General features: G+C 38.1%; 1 long non-coding RNA gene across 6 annotated transcripts in view; it reads left to right on the top strand.

Annotated features, from left to right (window-relative positions):
• Positions 1 to 18,135, top strand: part of LOC138444864 (uncharacterized) — a 121,764-nt gene that overhangs the window by 86,149 nt on the left and 17,480 nt on the right. For 2 of the 6 annotated variants that reach the window (XR_011258625.1, XR_011258627.1), the window contains exon 5: positions 3,772 to 3,896. The exons of the other annotated variants lie outside the window; for them this stretch is intronic. This is a non-coding gene — a long non-coding RNA (uncharacterized lncRNA). The remainder of the gene's footprint in view (positions 1 to 3,771; positions 3,897 to 18,135) is intronic. 6 annotated transcript variants of the gene reach the window in all.

Genomic DNA, 18,135 nt, shown 5'->3' with positions numbered 1-18,135 from the left:
TTTCACTTTCATGCATTGGAGAAGGAAATGACAACCCACTCCAGTGTTCTTGCCTGGAGAATCCCAGGGACAGGTGAGCCTGGTGGGATGCCGTCTATGGGGTTGCGCAGAGTCTGACACGACTGATGTGACTTAGCAGCAGCAGCAGAATATTGAGCAGAGTTCCCTACACAACAGGTCCTTGTTGATTAATTATTCAGAATCACTTTTCCATGAAGCAGTCTCTAATGCGTCCCTGAGGTACAATATTTGACCTGCCTTCACACACACGCGTGCACACACACACACACACACACACACACACACTTCCTTTATCTTCCTTTATGCTCTACTCATCACTGAATATATTGTCTACTCTTAGAACCTATAGTTTGTATCATCTAACTATATTATAAGCTTCTTAAGGGATCTCCAGACCCTGACAAGGACTAGGACTATTCCAGCCCAGAATAAATATTCATAAACATCTGCTTAATTAACTAATTACCTGATTAGTTAGTTATTAGAGAGATTAAAAAGAGAGGAAAATACAGATTCTAGTTTCATAGTTTTTTCCCAGGTTGGGACCCCCAGAAAGCAGATTGCAATTGCACATGGAATTCACCTGGGAAGTTTTTGTAAAAAAAAACAAACAAACATATTTTATTAAGGAAAATTTCAAACATTTGCAAAGCAGACCAAATGGTAGAATGGATGTCCTTGTACTCATTACCCAGTTTCAACTGCTGCAGAAATACTGCAAAAGGGCATTCCTCAAATGTAGTTTTGCATTTTTATAGTTTTCTTTTTAAAGTATGAGTCAACAGGTATTTATTGAGCATGTATTATGTGGAAATTTTAATTAAGTTTTCTGCTTCTCAATTTTTGAAAATTATTAAAATTTCTTATGAGTCTTGCATGACTGCTTAAGTGTTTCAGCAATATTATGGCTTTGGTATCTTATCAGATTCAAGGATAAAGAACTCAATTTTCATTTTGTTATTTCATTCATACTCTCAAGCAGCAAGAAGATAAAAAACAGAGCCATATGATGAACAACACAAAAAGCTAGATGATTTACACTCTACAGCTGTATCATAGACTAGTATAAAGCTTTAAATCTGTAAGGTTCTGAGAAATTTTAAATATTCTTGAAAATGGCAAATTTTTTCAACCCAAACATCATTGCATAATTTATACCCCAAGGGTTTTGAAACCTTTAGGTGAAAATAGTTTGATGACAGATATTCCATTAGGGTGTGAAGCATTTTTTGGTGCAAATCCTTCTGTTTTGAAATGCTGTCAATAATACTATTATCTGCTTCACATGAAGGTGGTTTTAGATCTAAGAAAACAACTAAGGTGGGGGAGGTGAAGGGTACAGAGAGGCAGATGTACTACTTTTATCTCCCTTTTCAAAGCTGAAAGTGAATGAAAATATCAGTTAAAAGGTGACTTCTTTAGAATCTACAGTTAACTGAGGAAAATAATGGCTTGAAATAAGAATTGATTATCCTCAAGTCACCATCAACTGTAGAGTAGAAGATAAAGTAGTATAAAGAGTAGAGAACCAAGTAAAATATAAAGGAATCTCTCTTGGATCACATCTTATAAGCTTAGTCAGTGAACTACTTTTTCAAATTAGAAGAAAAGAGATTGCATGGGTGCAGGGATGGCTTCACTGGAAGGTTAATGAAACTTACACGGCAGCATCCCTCACTTGGTGAGCTCTTTCCAGCATCCTGGGGTAGACCTTAGCAAAGTATTAATTAGACATATGCTTTGCAACATTAAGCTACTTTAATTATAGTTGCTTCAGATTAAATTATCTCTTTCCATTCTGATATCCCCTTTGTTTTTAAATTCACCAATAGTACTTACTAGTAGGATGTCATTTACAAGCTCAAGAGATCAAGATCAGAACTTGATATATTTTTGCTGGGCATTATTCAACCTACTAACATTATCCATGATGGTTTGATAATCAAGTGTTTTGATAATCAGCCTTCGCTAGTTAAGGTGTCAGTAAGGCTTGAAATGGGAAATGAATGTAAGGTATGTGAGGCATGGACATGTCGTCACTGTTGAGGGACCCTGTGTACCTGTGAGGCGGAGGTGCATCCTGTCTTTACCAGGTGACTGACTCCTTCAGGGGCTCAGACTTGTCTCTGTCCTCTGTCCTCCATTTAGTGGCCCTAGAAATACTTTGCCTGGAATGAAGCTTCAAGGTCTACCCAAGAAGTTACTGTCTCTAATTCCTATGACATACATTCTTATGCATGCGTGCTAGGTTGCTTCAGTCGTGTCTGACTCTTTGTGACCCCATGGACTGCAGCCCTTCAAGCTCCTCTCCATGGGATTCTCCAGGCAAGAATACTGGAGTGGGTTGCCATTTCCTTCTTCAGAGAACATTCTTATAACACCTGCCAAAAGAATAAGATCATGCACTGTTATTTTTAGTTCTAATTGTAGGATTTCATTATCAGCATCGAATATGAAAGTATACATATATGTTTTTTGTTTGTATGTTTGTGACAGAGTATTTGTTTCTTACTTTCTTGTTCAGTGTTCATTGAATGAAGTTCAATTTGCAAAACTTTTCAGCAGCCTAAAGGTATACTGTGTGCTTATAATTGGTTTAGAAATCGTATTGACAGATGGCTAATATAATATTGCAGTTATGTTTGTCTATCCTAGAAAAATATTAGGAATCATCTGTGTTTATACAAAGCTATTACAGTTTAAAGTCATATAAGCACCTCACAAGTGCCCTGTAAATGTCTGTGTACAGTCATTATTGATTATTTACTTTGTGTGGGTCATGGAGAAAATGTTTAAAACTCAGCCAGTTTCCTTTGGCACAGGATTTTTATTAAATCATTCTCCATGAAAAGAAGGATGCTAAGGACAATTTTGATATTAGCCTAAGAGAGGATGCAAATAAAATATGAAACAGTCTTTCGGGGCTTTACAGTTCAACATAACTTATTTGAAAGCAATAAATAAATACTTTGCAACATTTCTCAGAGTGTTTCTTGAAAGATTAATTTTATGGTTGGTAACATGTAGAATGTGGAAACAGAGTTCTGTGACCTAGTACAAATGGAAAATACTAAATTAGACAACCTTCTTGGTAAGGGTTTCATCTCAGACTTGATATACGTTGTGAGTCTCCAACAAGGTAATGGCAGAGCATGAAGTAGTGCCCCCAAATCATATAAAAGTGAACTTCTCAGTGAACTAGTGTGCCACAGAATACACTGGGAAATGCTGGCATTTTTACCAGTCAGCTAATCAAGATTCCCCCATTGAAGCTGGAGATGGTTCATTTCCTGAACTTGCTGTCCTCCGGTGCTTTGCTAGGGAGGAGGATGTAAGGAACAGCCTCTGAGAACATCCTCTAAGATGCAGCCAGCAACTCCCATTTCCCAGATGATTAACTGGGGCTTTTATCCAAGTGTGTTCAGCTCATAAATGGAGGGTCCGTTCCACCCACATCAGTCTGCTTTGAAACTCTTAACTACCCTACCTTCTACGGCTTTTTGAAATGGTAAAATTAGTACCGTTATTATTTACTGTCCTGAAAAATTTCTGGTAGGTTTCAGGGAGAGTTCAAAGTGAATTCTTCAAACTGGAGACTAAAGAATGGAGCTTTCACCATTTTAATAGCATTGGATTGCTTTACAGAAAACAGTTTTCCTTTGATGTTTAAAGAGGCTTTTCTCCCTTTTATTAACAATTAGATATAGATTTTTTAATCAGTCTCATTTTCTTTCCTTCCCTTTCTCTAAGTTATGTTAGCGTTGGCCCTTAATTTCAACCACTGTAAGTGACCAAGCCAAATGTTACTGACAAAATGGCAGAGGGTGGAGGAAAGAGGATATCTGAATGAAGAAAATCTGTTTACAGCAAGAACAGTAAGGAAAAATTAAGCTGTGTTATATCCACAATCATAACTTTTAAGGAACTGGGAAGATCCAAATGTAGTGATTAATATTAACAGTGTGGGTAACAATTTCATAGGCTATAAACTGAAGTGCTTAGGAAATGTAACTCTAATTCTTTGTAATTGGACATAACTCTCTTCTTGGCCTCCAGTACTGCTAGATGGTGGAAAACTTAACCTGGTCATTTCTGCATCAGTCAGTTTCAGTTACTTCATAGCAACATGGCAGTTCCCCATCCCTTCATTTACAACAAATGGACAGAACCTTGTCAAAATCAACTTTTAAGAAAGCTCTATGCTGGCCAAAATCTGACACATCTCAGTTTGTGTTCAGCCTCCCAGGGAGCAGTTTTCCACCCTGGTCATCATTTTTGAGGGTTTGAAGCTGAGTCTCCCAGCTGCCCCCACCCCCAGTCACACACACAGACACACAGAAACCACAAATCCAACAGAAAGTGTCTGGCTCCAGATGACAAGCTCTTTTCTGCTACATTTTGCAACTCTCATCAGCTCCTCTCTTCTATCCCTCCACCTCCCATTAAAATGAACCTGTCTATATCTCTTTCTTTCCCTAGATTCCAGGGTGTGTTGCCATAGACATAACTAATGGTGTTCTTTGTTTCAAATGAAATATTTCAGTCCACAAGAAACAAGGTTATTTTGAGCCCCTCCATGTACCGAGTTCTAATGTGACATGGTTCTTGACTTTAAATAAAACAGTACATGTAAAACAGTTTTGGCAAATTGTAAAGCAGCTAAAATTACTTGTCTTCACTGAGTTATAGCCATATTTTTCAAGGAATAAATAGTCTATTACAGTATGTGTCAGGATTAAATTTTGTGCAGCAGTTTCCTCCAGCCCTGCCTCTCACTCCACAGTCAAGGAAAGACAATCTCACCCTGTATCACCACTGTAATCTTTACTCTCTGCTCACTACTCTTTGGGTTTCTTCCATTCCCTTGCATGAATCTTGCTAGAGTCTCTGATCTGATGAGCACCCTCCCATCCTTTTTTGAAGAGGGGGGTGGGGTGGAAAGAAAGGTGATATTTTCATTCACTTCCCTTCCCTGCTGTAAGTGAACTCTCATCACTACCATCAATATTTTTACTCGTCCTGAGTCATTTATCTTGTCCATCTCCTCTAGATACTTTTTAGAGCTTTGCCACTTTCTTTAAGCCCTTTGTTGAGTGCTCCCCCAACTTACTGTCATGCTAAGTCGCTTCAGAAATGTCCAACTCTGCGACTCTATGGACCGTAACCCACCAGGCTCCTCTGTCCACGGGCTTCTCCAGGCAAGAGTACTGAAGTGGGTTGCCATGCCCTTCTCCAGGGAATCTTCCCAACCTAGGGATTGAACCCAAGTCTCTTAAGTCTCCTGCATTGGTAGGCGGGTTCTTTACCGCTAGCTCCACCGCAGGTGATAACTGAGGCCACTAGGCATGGTCTGTTTCAACATCCTGCCCTTTTAACCTACAAGTGTGTGTACATCTTTAGTTCTTCCATCACCTTGACATTTACTCACTCCCAAATCCTGCCAATTTTACAAATCCCCCCTCCTCTTCCTCCCCACTGCTATCCCCTTAGTTCAGACACTCATCCTCTATCCTAAATACCATTCTGCCTTCTCTGTTTTCTTTTTCAAGTGCATTCTTGATACAGCAGCCCAATTAATGCATCCAAAAGAGATATAACATCATCACTCTTAAAATAAAAGTTCCTTTCTCACCCACCTCTCCAGACACATTTTTCATTTTCCTTTGGAACATGGGAATGATCCTAGTTATACACCCTGAGGTACACAAGGCAAACCCTATGACTTTTTCATGTGGTTCCATCTCCTCAAGACATTGTCGCCTGACTTATAACCTGATTAACTTTTAATCCTCCTCTACTTTTAAGCACAGAATCATTTCTGTGAAGAGTTTCTTGAATCTTCAAACTGTCTTGGGTACTCCCTGCTATTCTACATTTCCCTATACAGACCTGGACCCCTATTACTGCTTCACAAGGTTGTATTATAATTACCAGTTTGCCTACCTGATTCCCTCACTTAGACTAAGAGCTCCAAAGAGCAGCAACTGTGTCTGTTTCATCTTTTCCGTTACCCAGCACATTGCTGGAAAATAAATAGATAAGTAGCTGAAGTTGGGAATCTCACATTCTGTTGCAGGCTGATGAGGAAGCTCTTGGGGGGTGAGGGGAGGTTTCTTAATCCTTCAAATAACACTACACAACCCAATCTTTGATCCTTCCTACTAAGAACAGATAGTGAACAATTTAATTATATTTTAAGTTATCTCAAAGGCACAGTATGGAAATGAACACACACTGATAAACTTCTGTTTGGTGATGAACATCTTTTTCTTCAATAAGCATCAAAAACAAAACACCTCTCCCCCTTCTGAATAGTAATATTCTGCTCCTTTTAGAAACGCCCTTCTCTTTTAGTAGGGCAGCTTCATTACTAGAACGAGGTCATCCACAACCCAAGGACAGATCCAAAGCATAATTCACAGGAGGGCAGCACAATTCATGCCTACAGGTTGCAGGGAGATGAGATTATACAGAACCAGAGTGTGTTAAAATACCCACACATAGTTTTAATATTCAGAAGACGTAAAAAACAATTAGGAAAAATATCCATGTATTGTGTATTCCAAATAAGTATCCTGAAATATTCTGTACTATATAAACATTCTTGAGGAAGAAAAATAACCCTTTGAAGATAAATTGCCTTATCCTAGTATATACCTTATTTTTTATGATCCTCATAGAAATGGATGTTAGTGGCCTACACAAAAGAGTCTGAAAGGGTGGTCCAGAACTGTTCTTTTGGCCAGCATGGTATACTCACTTAATTTTTAACAGTTGTGAGATATAACAAAAGCATCATAAAAATGCATAATACATGGAAACATAGTTCAATGAGTAATCATAAATTATAGACCTCTGCAACCATTTCCCAGGTCAAGAAACAGAACATCAGCATCTCTGTGTCTGTTATAAGTGAAACTATACCCTCCCCAAATTCTTATGTTGAAGCCCTAAGCCCTAGTACTTCATAATGTGAGTGTATTTGGAGATCAGGACTTTAAAGAAATAATTCGGGTTAAAGGAGGTTATTAGGGTGGTGCCCTAACTCAGTATGACTGATGCCCTTATAAGAAGAGAGATTCTGGAGGTACAGAGAGAGCACACACACGCAGGCATAGAGGAAAGGCCATGTGAGGACACGGGGAAAAGACAGCCATCTGCAGCCAAGCAGAGATGCTTCAGAAGAAATCAAACTTGCCAACAACCTCAATCTTGGACTTCCAGCCTCCAGAACTGTGTGAGAATTAATTTCTGCTTCTTAAGCCACCCAATCTGTGGTATTTCTTTATGGTAGTCCAAGCAAGCTAACACAGCACCACCAGAAGGACCCTTGTGACCATTTCAAATGACAACAGCCTCCCTCTCCTGTTTCAGACATGGTCACTGATTTTTTAAGCTTTTTTTTATATTGGGGTATTTATATTGGAATATATAGAACTGAGCCATACATATACATGTGATATATATATGTACATATACATACATATATATATACATACTGTATACATGTGATATGTCCTTGATTTATCATCATTAGTAAACATGTCATAAATTTTTATTGCAGTTATGCTTGCATCCAAAAAAATCACACCCGTGCTTATATCCAAAAAATATATATATAGCTTAGCTTTGCTAGTATTTCGATATTTTTTATTAATTTGAATGTGAATGCCCTTAGGCAAAGCATCCACCCACTAATTCACAGCATCCGATACTTCCTCTTTATCTTCCCCTGAGTTGTTCTTGGACATGTGTGTCTCCCACTCCTTGGCCTCATGCCCAGCCACCTGGAATGTATCTCTTTTAATGGCCAATTATCAACTCAGGAATGACAGCGCCAATGATTCTAACAATCACACTCCTTCATTCCCACCTGTTACAAACGCTAAATGTCGAGCTTGAGGTTTTGAGTTACAGCTGAAATCATTTTGAGAATTTCATGGCATCTATTGAAATAAGCAGTGTCCCCCTGAGTGTCACTATCTGAGACAGAAAATCGCTAGTTTAGCCAGGGCAATCTTTATTTAAAGACACAGCAACACCCAAACCCTTTCTTTACCCATAACACTCAAGGTTCCAAAGGAAAAAAGGTGAACAGTCAAGTGAAACTATGTCAGGAAGACTTTATCTACAAAGAAACTCACTACAAAAGTAGGAGAACCGTGAGGAACAGTGCAGGAGCCTAGGAACAGAGGGCGAGTGATGACGAAGCCAGAAGAGGAGGGACTGTCAGGAAGACGTCCTTGAGAGTGACCTTTGTTAAGAGTCCCAGCCAGCCTGAGGCGACTGCTCAGGAAGGGAGCCAGAGAAGCAACAGCCTGTGCTCTCTTTTCTCCCTCTGACCGCCTTCCTGGCCCCCCATTGACTTCAACAACCCAGGAAAAGAGTCAGACTCAACTGAGTGACTAACACTTTCACTTTTTCTGGAAGTTCACAAAACTGGGATGACCAGATAATAATAACCATAGGGGAAAAAAGGCAGGTCTCTTCAGTATTTAGATCCAGTGTGCTTTTTAGATATCTAGCTACTGATTAGATTGTATGACATTTGAGTTTACTAATTTTAACACTCCAGACACTCCACTGTCAAATGCCAAAAATGATTAGGAGTAGGATAGACAACAACCATCTGGAAGGGCTTATATGCTTTTTAGGAAAGTGAGGGTGACCTGTCCTCGCATTTGGAACCAAAATTAGCTCATCTTAGAGCATATGTCTCTTCTTAAAAAATATACACATACATATCAAATGCCTTTCCTAACAGAATGGCATAATAGTATCTCATTACAATTAATACAGAGGTCGCCTTTATTTCTAGGTGATTTTTATTACAATGAAATATACATTAAATATTAATTGAATTAAATGTGAAAATATATAATTTATAATATATTATACAGTACTGTAATCCTATTTGTATAATGTAGAATTGGATATGAAAAAGGTCCATCTTGAAATCCAGCCAAAAGGTTTTAGCGATTGAAATACCAGAGTAGTCACCCAATAAACTTGAGGCATAAAATACCAATGCAAGTGATGAATTAATCTCCTATCTGTCCTTAGAGACAACTGACATTTGTAATCCAATAGAAGAAAAAGAAAAAAATGACACAACAAAAAATGAGATGTGGTACACAGAGTTTAGTTTGTTAACCAATAAACCAAATCCTTGGAAGAGTTGGAGCTGGGTCCCCATTTTATCTTCTTCCTTAAATTAGACTACTTGTAAATAGCTAGTGGGTTGTAAAATGGTTCAGCCACTGTGGAAACACTATGGAAGTTCCTGAAAAAGTTAAACATAGAATTATTACATGACCGTGTAATTCCATTCCTAGAAATATAATCAGAAGAATTGAAAACAGGGATTCCAAAAGATACTTGTAAACAAGTGCTCACAGCAGAATTCTTCATAGTAGCCAACAGGTGGAAACAATCTAAAAGTCTATCAATGGACAGATGGATAAAAAAAGTTAAGCATATACCCACAAGGAAATATTATTCAGGAAGAAAAGGAGTGAAGCGATGATATGTGCTACAACATGCATAAACTTTGAAAACATAATGCTAAGTGAATTAATCCAAATATAAAAGGACAAACATTGTCCTTATATGAAATATCTAGTATAAACAAAGTCATGGAAACAGCAAGTAAATTAGAGGTTACCAAGAGTTAGAGGGAAAGAGATGGGGAGTTATTTACTAGCAGATACAGAGTTTCTGTGTGGGATACCTAAAGGGTTTTAGAAATACATAGTTGTGATGGTCATACAACATGATCAATGCACTAATACCACTAAATTGTACCTGTAAAGTGACTAAAATGAAAAATTTTATGTTATATGTATATGGGCACAATTTTTTCAAAAAATGTTCTCTATATCCTCCTTATATCATTACATTTTAACTGAGGACATCAAATAAGCCTCAGAGATATTTTTATTGTTCAGTAACTCAGTCATGTTCAACTCTTTGCGACCCCATGGACTGCAGCACACGAGGCTTCCCTGTCCATCACCAACTCCCGGAGTTTACCCAAACTCATATCCGTTGAGTTGGTGATGCCATCTAACTATCTCATCCTCTGTCATCCCCTTCTTTTCCTGTCCTCAACCCTTCCGAACATCAGGGTCTTTTCAAATGAGTTAGCTCTTCACATCAGGTGGCCAAATTATTGGAGTTTCAGCTTCAACATCAGTCCCTCCAATGAACACTCAGGGTTGATTTCCTTTAGGATGGACTGGTTGGATCTCCTTGCAGTCCAAGGGACTCTCAAGAGTCTTCTCCAACACCACAGTTCAAAAGCATCAATTCTTCTGCACTCAGCTTTCTTTATAGTCCAACTCTCACATCCATACATGACTACTAGAAAAATCATAACTTTGACTAGATGGGCCTTTGTTGATAAAGTAATGTTTCTGCTTTTTAATATGCTGTCTAGTTTGGTCATAACTTTCCTTCCAAGGTGTAAGCATCTTTTAGTTTCATGGCTGCAGTCACCATCTGCAGTGATTCTGGAGCCCCCAAAATAAAGTAAGCCACTGTTTCCACTGTTTCCCCATCTATTTCCCATGAAGTGATGGGACCAGATGCCATGATCTTCGTTTTCTGAATGTTGAGCTTTAAGCCAACTTTTTCACTCTCCTCTTTCAATTTCATCAAGAGGCTTTTTAGTTCTTCTTCACTTTCTGCCGTAAGGGTGGTGTCATCTGCATATCTGAGGTTATTGATATTTCTCCCAGCAATCTTGATTCCAGCTTGTGCTTCCTCCAGCCCAGCGTTTCTCATGATGTACTCTACATAGAAGTTAAATAAGCAGGGTGACAATATACAGCCTTGACATACTCCTTTTCCTATTTGGAACCAGTCTGTTGTTCCATGTCCAGTTCTAACTGTTGCTTTCTGACCTGCATATGGATTTCTCAAGAGGCAGGTCAGATGGTCTGGTATTCCTATCTCTTTCAGAATTTTCCACAGTTTGTTGTGATCCACACAGTCAAAGGCTTTGGCATAGTCAAGAAAGCAGAAAGATGTTTTTTCTGGAACTCTCTTGCTCTTTCAATGATCCAGCGAACGTGGGCAGTTTGATCTCTGGTTCCTCTGCCTTTTCTAAAACCAGCGTGAACATCTGGAAGCTAACGGTTCATGTATTGCTGAAGCCTGGCTTGGAGAATTTTGAGCATTACTTTACCAGCATGTGAGATGAGTGCAATTGTGTGGGAGTTTGAACATTCTTTGGCATTGCCTTTCTTTGGAATTGGAATGAAAACTGACCTTTTCCTGTCCTGTGGACACTGCTGAGTTTTCCAAATGTGCTGGCATATTGAGTGTAGCACTTTCACAGCATCATCTTTCAGGATTTGAGATAGCTCAACTGGAATTCCATCACCTCCACTAGCTTTATTTGTAGTGATACTTCCTAAGGCCCACTTGACTTCACATTCCAGGATGTCTGGCTCTAGGTGAGTAATCACATCATCATGATTATCTGGGTCATGAAGATCTTTTTTGTACAGTTCTTCTGTGTATTCTTGCCACCTCTTCTTAATATCTTCTGCTTCTGCTAGGGCCATACCATTTCTGTGCTTTATCGAGCCCATCTTTGCATGAAATGTTCCCTTGGTATCTCTAATTTTCTTGAAGAGATCTCTAGTCTTTCCCATTCTGTTCTTTTCCTCTATTTCTTTACATTGATCGCTGAAGAAGGCTTTCTTATCTCTTCTGACTATTCTTTAGAACTCTGCATTCAGATGCTTATATCTTTCCTTTTCTCCTTTGCTTTTCACCTCTCTTCTTTTCACAGCTATTTGTAAGGCCTCCCCTGACAGCCATTTTTCTTTTTGGCATTTCTTTTCCATGGGGATGGTCTTGATCCCTGTCTCCTGTACAATGTCATGAACCTCATTCCATAGTTCATCAGGCACTCTATCAGATCTAGGCCCTTAAATCTATTTCTCACTTCCGCTGTATAATCATAAGGGATTTGATTTAGGTCCTACCTGAATGGTCTAGTGGTTTTCCCTACTTTCTTCAATTTCAGTCTGAATTTGGCAATAAGGAGTTCATGATCTGAGCCACAGTCAGCTCCTGGTCTTGTTTTTGCTGACTGTATAGAGCTTCTCCATCTTTGGCTGCAAAGAATATAATCAATCTGATTTCAGTGTTGACCATCTGGTGATGTCCATGTGTAGGGTCTTCTCTTGTGTTGTTGGAAGAGGGTATTTGCTATGACCAGTGTGTCCTCTTGGCAAAATTCTATTACCCTTTGCCCTCCTTCATTCTATACTCCAAGAGCTGGCCTTATGCCTTAGTTATCAATCAGGGGATGTTAATATATCATTAGAACTTTAAAGAGAGTTGATAATTAGATTATTCTTTAGTATTACTAAATTAAATTCTTCCAGCCTTTTCTTGCTAAGACCGTAAAATAAGGGTGTTTTTTAAAGGGCTAAACAGAAGAATAATTTCTGGATTACTGGTACCCAGGTGGGAAATGAGGACAGAGGCCAAGTTGCCTTGTCAGAGGTGATGAAGATTTCCACCCCAATCTGTTTGGAGGAAGCATCACATCCTTCTTTCTCTGGCTGAGCCCTAAATTGGTTTCCCTCTCCCACTCTGCAGTATAATTATCAAGAATCATAGCTTTCATTTTGTTAATAAGCAGAGTTTTGTCAAAGGTTTTAAAATAGTAACTACTGACATTTCTAATTTAAAAAATAACACATTTTTATTATAATGATTTTTTATTTTTTTTATTTTATTTTATTTTTTTTTGATTTTTTTTAATTTTAGTTTTTTATTTTTTAAATTTTAAAATCTTTAATTCTTACATGCATTCCCAAACATGAACCCCCCTCCCACCTCCCTCCCCATAACAACTTTCTGGGTCATCCCCATGCACCAGCCCCAAGCATGCTGCATCCTGCGTCAGACATAGACTGGCGATTCAATTCACATGATTTTTTAAAAAATACAAGTTCAAGGAAGGAAAAATAAATTACCCATAATTTTACCATCCAGATATAATTATGGTAGTAGTATGATGTGTTTGCTTAATGTGAGACTTATTTGATTAATTTTAGTCAAAAATCATAGTGCCCAACTTTTCTATATTATGAAACAAAGTTTTGCATTGGAAAAGTACAATATACATAGAGCAATCTTCTCATATGAAAATTGTCCCCATCACCATTTTTATGTGTTCTAACCTAATCAGCCAAAGGCTGCTAACAGAGAAAGTTGTAGTCTGAAAAGTCACATCTATTGACCTTTTTTTTTTTTTTTTAACAATAAGAGACCTTAAACCACAGGAACCATGGGCGTGTCTCACCGAGGAAAGAAAGAAATGGGGTTATTACAGGATTTAAGAGAAGCAATGCTTTGATAGGCTCAGAGAAAAGCAGAGCTGTGGATTAAAGAGTCAACATGAAGTCTGGTCTGCAAAGTAGACCCAGAGTCCTTTTTCCTTGAAAACCACAAAGTGAAGATAGATGTGAAATGATGTGTCCAGAAATCCCTTATCTGAAACTGCACACGGGTTGGACGTCAAGGCTGCTTCTCTGGGTCAAAGGACTGAAATCTTTCCAGCTAGAAGAATGGGGCACTTCATTGTCATTCTTATGATTTCAAAGAGCAAATTTTCTGACTGTCTAGACATTAGAAAGCAAGATTTTTCAGTAAGACAGTAAGTGTCCCTTGAAGAAGGAGCTGTTAAGACATTTATAGCTGCAGCACAGCCTTGGGAGAAACGTTTTCTGTTAACTTAGCTGCTGTTTTGATCTTGATTTGTACCTGTCATTCCATTCCACCTGGATGAGTGGCAGTACCTTCTCAGTGAGAGTTCATTTTTGTTTTATCAGGTGTTTTTCTCTGTTGTTTGTTTTTTTTAATGCCTGAGTTTTTGTTTCTTTTGGTCTAAATTGTGGCAATTTTGTGTATCCACTTATGGATCAATGATTTTATTCTTAATACTATTTTATTAGGCTTTGTATTTAATTACCTAGTCTTTAATACACACGATTTTAATAGCTAAATAGCTGGCCCTCTTATAAGTGGACCAAAGATTACTTACCAGATCCAAGTTGGTTATTGCCAATTTTTAGTTAAATCCTCAATTCCTAATTTTATTTCAAGTTATATTGTGACTGACATCTGCATGAATATAACTTGATGCAAGCAATTACTGGGTCTGTTTTTCTAATATTTATTATTTATTTTTTATTGGCTGCACCAGATCTTCATTGCAGTATGCAGGATATTTAGTTGCAGCATGCAAACACTTAGTTGCCTCATGTGGGATCTAGTTCCCTGACCAGGGATAGAACCCCAGGCCCTTTCACTGGGAATGTGGAGTCTTAGTCACTAGACCACCAGGAAAGTCTCTACTGGGCCTAAATTTAATTTGCATTTTTTATATTATTAGTTAGATTAAAGTTTTCTTATATTGATCACTAATTTCAGCTGACTCTTCTATTTTTTCAGAAACTTTTCCTCAATGAAGTATTAAGGAGCTTAGAATGTTTCTCATCAAACCATATTAACTCTTTACATTGTGAAAATACTATGTATTCACATACTGATTTACTCTGTGGTAATAGATGTTAACTAGACTTATTGTGGTGATCATTTTACAATGTATACAAACACTGAATCATTATGCTATACATCTGAAATTAATATGTCTATATTTCAACTTCTTAAAAGTTAAAATATTGATTCTTTGTCATGTTAGCAGCAATTATTTTGTTTCTTGCATATGGTTTACAACAAGGCTTTGTGAGGCTGTTCTTTTGCTCTTCTGAAATTCTTAACCACCCCAGAACCTAAAGTTGGCAACCAGAAATCTAGGTCATCAGGGTTCAGTAATCACCTACTGATGGAAATTGGTTTGTCATGATAGATTGCAGAGTCTGACATCTATAATCTGTTACAAATTAGAAATACAGCTTTTGATCATCGTTTCTTTAAAAAATAAATTCTAATAAATTCAAAGTTCTTCTATAATATTGTTCCTCATCTTCGAGCGTTCTTTCTTAAGAGCAATCAATGAGCAGAGTTCCAGTTAAGTTACATGGGGACAGGATATAGCCAGTAAAATAAAAACCACCAAAACCAATGAACGTGGTGACTGTGAAATACTGTAGTGCTTTTCCATATGCAATTCGTGTTTTGCCTGTATCTCAGACAAAGAAGGGAAGAAAGACTGAGTTAAATAATAATATATCCTAAGGCTGGATCAATGAGTAACTCAGGGAAAGAAGGCTTAACACAGAAACACTTGCTACAATTTAAAATATCCATTCCGATCTCTTTTTGTCTCCTGTGTGCTTTATTGTGTGTGTGTGTAAGTCGCTTCAGTCGTGTCCAACTCTTTGCGACCCCATGGACTGTAGCCCACCAGGTATTCTCCAGGCAAGAATACTGGAGTGGGTTGCCATTTCCTTCTCCAGGAGATCTTCCTGACTCAGGGATTGAATCCGCATCTCTTGTCTCCAGTATTGGTACACGAATTCTTTACCACTGCGCCACGTGGGAAGCCGTGCTTTATTTTAGGTGTGGTATAATATCATTCCCACATTGCTCTTGGGGCCACAGTTAATTTGAATAGTTACCTCAGTGATTTCTTTAAAGCCTGTGTCATTGGAGCTGTCACAGTGATTTTAATTTGTCCTTTCCCCAGATTTCTCTGTTCCCTCCATTCTTATCACTGCTAACTGAATATACAAAGTTCAAGAACTTGAAATATCTCGAACATCTTATCTCCATTTTTTAATGCCCTTGATTCATTTAATCATTTAATAATTGATGGGGTAAAAATGGCCTTGGTTGAAAATTCACTTTGGAAAACCACATGGCTTAATATAGGTGAGGGCTGACTTGTGGAAAGGGCTAAACTTTTGTGCTAAACTTCAATATTTCTCTTATTTCATGCCAAACTTGAGAGCTACACTGTTCAAACAGTGCAGATAAACTGTGTTTGCAGAATGGATGATAACCTTGCAAATCAGGGATCACTGAAAGCATGATAAAGAAACAAATGTGATGAGTGTTTACTGGGGTGGGCAGGGTAGGCAGTGAGGCTTCTCAGTCTATATCCAGGGACGTATGGGATGTCAAAGACATTCTTAAGCCCTCCCTCCCAACTTCAACCTTTTTATACAGATGGAAGTAGCTTAATGCAACCATCTGGAGTGGTCTTGAAAAAGGGGGAGAAAAGACATCATGAAGAAACAAAATAAGTAGTTTAAGTCTGTAAAAGATGCATGAGGAAGTTTGTCCTAATCACCTCCTTTGTTGACATCGTGGGATACCACTTGTCCCACCACCTCTGCCTAAGTCTTTCTTCTTGTAACTTCTTCCTGATGATCTGACAGTAAGAAGCCCTAGAAATTACATTTAAATTGCTTTTACAGATTAATTATGTAAGTGGTGGGTTCACTTGCATTGTTTTTCTTTGATTTCCCGGATCTATTTGAAGTCATGGTAATGATGACTACTAGGTATTAGTCAAGAATAATGATAATCTTCTATTTTAAGAAAATTTAAAAGACAGTCACATACAGAATTAAGAACTGTTAGCATTTGCTCATATTTGCTTTTCTTTCTCATCAGAGGAAGAAAATATCACAATGTAGTTGAAATTTCCTGTATACCAACTTCCAGTCTCATTTCCTTTCTCTTCCCCAGAGGCAACTATTACATTTTCATCTCATCTTTATGTATATTAACATCTCTCTATTTTGGAGAGATATTTATATATCTTTGTGTGACAGAGCCTTTCTAATTTACATAAACAGTAATAGATGGATATACCTGGACAAAAACATTAAAAATTTTTTAATGTTATAAATTTTAAAAATTTATCCAAGTCAAAATGAGCTATTTTATAGATATTGTGCATTAAATCTTATCTCTTTTAACTGCTATGTGGTATTCAGTTGTACAAATCTTTAATTTATGTATTTCTCTTTGACGTATTTTGAGTGTCAAATTCTTGTTATTATGAGAAATCCTCAAATAAATATTCTTGTATATGCTTCCTTTGCTTGCATGCAAAAGATATTTCACAGAGTACCCAGGAAGTGAGTTATTAGGTTGTAGATGAATACATTTTCAAATTTACTCAATATAAACAAGTTCAGCTTCATAGGAATTATATCAATTAAGCTCTACTAGTGATTGTAAATTCCTATTTCTCCTCATTTTGACCAATATTCAATATTGTCATACTTCACAATCTTTGTCAATCTGAGGCACAGTGTATTATTTGAAAGTGCCTATCCCTACTTGAGCTTCCCTGATAGCTCAGCTGGTAAAGAATCCACTGCAATGCAGGAGACCCCAGTTTGATTCCTAGGTTGGGAAGATCTGCTGGAGAAAGGATAGGCTACCCACTGCAGTATTCTTGGGCTTCCCTGGTGACTCAGCTCGAAAAGAATCTGCCTGCAATTTGGTAGACATGGGCTCGATCCCTAGGTTGGGGAGATCCCCTGGAGAAGGGAAAGGCTACCCACTCCGGTATTCTGGCCTAGAGAATTCCATGGACAACAGTCCATGGGGTCACAATGAGTCAAACATGACTGAGTGACTTTCACTTTGCTTCCCCACTTATCAGTGCAGTTGGTTATCATCTCATGTTTATTCACCATTCAGGTTTGTTTTTGCTTTCCTTTCTGAAAACTGTCTATTTGCTTCCAAATTTACTTGGAAGGTTTACTGTTTGCACTTAGGAAACAGAGGCTCAGAGAAGCCAAGTGATCTGATCAAACTCATAGAACAAGAGGGAACCTCGAGGAGGATTTAACCTCAGCTTCCCCCTTCAAACCATTTCTCTTTTCCCAACACTTCTCCAGACCACAATCAATCCATTTTAATCCTTTTTGTCTCACTATCCTCAACCCCCTCATCTGGGATGATTATCTAAGACACTCATGTAGAAAGTGACTTGTCTGTTTTGAGGTTCTGACAAGTCCTGCCTAGGATAGTGACCAGGCGGTGCCCGGAATCCCTCCAGGATCTGAAAGCTTTTCTATTTCCAGTCAAGCTTTCACAACAATCCTTTAAGTTGTGCACTATTATCACTATCCTTTTATGCATGGGCAGTTACACACTCGCTTA

Source organism: Ovis canadensis, chromosome 8 (assembly GCF_042477335.2).
Source record: "Ovis canadensis isolate MfBH-ARS-UI-01 breed Bighorn chromosome 8, ARS-UI_OviCan_v2, whole genome shotgun sequence".
NCBI lineage: Eukaryota > Metazoa > Chordata > Mammalia > Artiodactyla > Bovidae > Ovis > Ovis canadensis.
This window is presented reverse-complemented; position numbering and strand designations above follow the sequence as displayed.